Source organism: Silene latifolia, chromosome 4, assembly GCF_048544455.1.
Source record: "Silene latifolia isolate original U9 population chromosome 4, ASM4854445v1, whole genome shotgun sequence".
Taxonomy (NCBI): Eukaryota; Viridiplantae; Streptophyta; class Magnoliopsida; order Caryophyllales; family Caryophyllaceae; genus Silene; species Silene latifolia.
Genome location: NC_133529.1, coordinates 63,641,645 through 63,645,394, shown reverse-complemented (window position 1 = coordinate 63,645,394; position 3,750 = coordinate 63,641,645). Strand labels below are relative to the sequence as shown.

At 39.9% G+C, this 3,750-nt stretch overlaps 1 non-coding gene across 1 annotated transcript; it reads left to right on the top strand.

Annotated features, from left to right (window-relative positions):
- The first annotated feature begins 282 nt into the window (after positions 1-282).
- LOC141654360 (small nucleolar RNA R71) lies at positions 283-389 on the top strand. Its single transcript, XR_012547920.1, has one exon. It is a non-coding gene; the product is annotated as a small nucleolar RNA R71 (small nucleolar RNA).
- Positions 390-3,750: the final 3,361 nt, after the last annotated feature.

Here is a 3,750-nt window from a genome sequence, read left to right as displayed (position 1 = left end):
TCAAGTCTAGCCATAGCTTTTTCGAACTTCAAATTGATGGTATCAATGTGAGCACTAAGTTGAGCACCCAATTGAGTAATAGAGTCCACTTCATGCTTTCCTCCTCTAGTAGCCTTGCGAGGTCTACTATATTGTGAATTATGGAACGTCATTTCCTCAATCTTGTTCCAAGTTTGATTATCGTCAACTTCGGTGAACATACCATTTCATCCCATGTTGAGAATGTTACTCGAGTCTTCATAAAGACCATTCCAAAATTGTTGTACCAAGAACCACTCGCTAAGTCCATGATGAGGACATGAGCGACAAATTCCCTTGAATCGCTCCCAAGATTCATACAAAGATTCTTCATCTCTTTGCTTAAAGCCCGTAATTTGAGCTCTTAGCATGTTAGTCTTTTCCGGTGGGTAGAACTTTTTGTAGAAAGCTAGAGCCAATTTCTTCCAAGAGTCAATTCCGAGAGTAGCCTTATCAAGGCCATTCAACCATTGTTTTGCGGTGCCAATTAGAGAAAAAGGAAATAAGACCCATCGAATTTGGTCTTGAGTTACACCGATTTGTGAAATCGCATCACAATAGTCACAAAAAGTCTCCATGTGAGAGTGAGGGTCTTCACTAGGCATCCCCCCAAATTGGCTTCTTTCGACTAATTGGATAAATGCGGATTTGGCAATGAAATTTCCGGTTAAGTGTTGTGGTGTGGGAGTACCATTGGGTAGGTTCTCCTCGGTTGGTACGGAATGTGATGAAAATTTAGGCATTGTGGGTTGATTTTGTGTTGGATTTTGTGTTGGGTTCTTCTCACCTTCTCTTGCAAAAGGGTTGACGAACTCAATAGTGTTTGGTTGAATATCTACAACCTCACCAATACCTCGCAAAGTTCCTCTAGCAAGTCTTCTATTGTTTGTCAAAGTCCTTTCAATTTCGTGATCAAAGGGTAACAAGTTACCTTGTGATCTTCTAGACATGCAAAATATCAAACAACTCGAAAATAATTAACACAAACCTTGAGTAGTTTTACTTCCCCAAGGCAAAGAAAGACACAACTAATATCAATCTAAGAAAATCTAAATCAAGTTAACACTGTCCCCGGCAACGACGCCATTTTTGGTCGAACCCTCTTGAGAGGTTTAGTTTTCGGTACTTGTCGTTAGGAGCACCTAGACCAAAACAATATTTATAACTCCACAAACAACTCTACTATTAGTAAAGAGGCAAGTAAAGGTCGGATCCCAAGGGACGGGTAATGAAGTGAGATTTTCAATTGTAACTAGCGGTGTCTAGGGGTGTCACAATTTGGGGTTGGAATAGAAGATCACTAAACTAAATAGCAATGAACGTAAACAAGCAAGATGATTAAAAGGGGTGTAAACAATTGATAAAAGGCACTAAGGTGTCATGGGGTCATAGGGGATTCATGGGAATTGATCATACAAACATATTCTCAAATTATAAGCAAGCAATTATTGTTGTGATGGATCAAGTTGGTTTATGTCTTACAATCCTAGGAAAGTTTGGGTCCCGGAGCCGAATCGATTAGATTTTATAACACCTACAACTCGACTTAATCTTCCCTACTAAACTATATGCATGGTCTAATAAGACTCGAGTTGGTTTATGTCTTACAAGTCTCATTGAAAAGGTAGGTGATGGGTAAAAAATGCAAGGATTCATAGGCTCGCATTTCATCAAACATAACATGTGCATAAGTTGAGATCACAACAAGCAAGCAAATAAACTATGAAAACATATTAAATTAAGCATGAATCATCCCCCATGTTGGTTTCCCCTAATTACCCATTAACCCTAGTTAAGGAAACTACTCACTCATTATCATGTTGAACATGCTAGCAAGGTTGTCAATCATACCAACAAAGTTAAACATGATGAATAAATGAAGATGATTAACAATAATTAAAAAGGGATTAAGAGAATTATACCTACTAATGATTCCAATAATAAAGCAAAGAATAATAGAAGTACTTGATGATTGATTGGAAGGTTGTCAATCTCTCAATAATAACCCAAATAATCTTCAATTACCCAAGATGAAAGATGAACAAAAGAGAGATTAAGGAAATGAGAGTTGTATTAAGACTTGATTAAAAGTTGATTACAAGATTAAAGAGAGATTAAAATTATATAAACTACACTAAAGATTGATAAGAAGAACATGATAATCTAATTAGACTACTGTGGTATTTATAGTAGGGATTAGGTACACAAATTAGGGTTTACTAAGGGCTTAAATGACGATTAAGTCCTTGAGGAATCGCTCCTCTCAGAAAAATATGCGAGTCTCCTTTTTGCTAGTCTTTCCGAGGTATGCGCATCCTTCATAGAGCACGTAGAAGACGGAATAGCTGTCACACAATCCGAGCGTCCAGGGCACGGGACGAGCGGATTGTCTGGCTTTTGGACGAGCGGATTTAGTGGGTGGACGGGCGGATTGTGGTGGTTTTGGACGAGCGTCCCTCTGAGGAAGACGCTCGGATTTCTTGTCTTGGACGGGCGTCCAGAGGGCAATCCGCTCGGATTCTGAGTCAGCTTCTTCCTTTCTTCTTTTCTTCCTTTTTCTTCATACAATCCTCGGGAATTTCGTCGGAGATGCAAGGATCTTTTCTCATCATTGCCCATCTACTATAATATGTACAAAGGCCTTCTAGTCTTGTCTTCTCTTTGATGCTTGGTCATTGAATTTAATCAATTTAGCTCCATTTTGCCATGAAAATGCAAGGTTTGCACTCCTTTCCTACCAAGGGAACAAAACCTCAAAGAATATGCAAAACAAAGGACTAAAGACAATAAATGACCCAAATATGCACTAAAAAGCATGGGAACAATGCAAATTCGGGGACTAAATATGCTCAAATAATGGTCACATCAGCGTCCAAAGGGTCGGGACGAGCGGATTGTGCAGGTGGTGGACGAGCAGCTTGGTAGGTGGGACGAGCGGATTCTGGAGCTCTTGGACAAGCGGCCAGGTGCTGGGACGCTCGGATTGTGGCTCTTGGACGAGCGTCCTGATGCTGGGACGAGCGGATTCCAGTCCAGTGAGCTTTTTCTTCTTTCCTTCTTTTCTTCTTCCAACAATCCTCCGGGATCTTGTCGGAGATGCAAGGATCTTCTTCATCATTGCCCATCTACTACATTATTTACAAAGGCCTTCTAGTCTTGTCTTTACTTTGATGCTTGGTCATTAGATTTGATCAATTTAGCTCTATTTTGCAATGAAAATGCAAGGTTTGCGCTCCTCTCCTACCAAGGGAACAAAACCTCAAAGAATATGCAAAACAAAGGACTAAAGATAGTAAATGACCCAAATATGCACTAAAAAGCATAGGAAAGAGGCTAATTTGGGGACTAAATATGCTCAAATATTGGTCACATCAAATATCCCAAACCGAACCTTTGCTCATCCCGAGTAAAGAGGTGACAAAACTAGAACCCTGATTTAAACTAACCTACTAATATAGCCGATATGAGACATTAGCGGGTCTCACTCCGCCCCTTCAACTCACCAAAAGACAACCATGAGGTAGGATGCCTTCTTGCAAGGCAAGGTGGGTCTTGCCAAAATGGCGACACATCCTAATCATTAAAGCACACAAAATCAAGTAATGGATGCATCTACAAAAGGAATAGCCACTTTCCTCATCTAAGTGGCGAAATTTATCTAAAGGGGAAGAAATTCAAGGGTACACACTCCTTCATAGATATGGTTTATTCAAACTACTAAGCCTAGAAGGA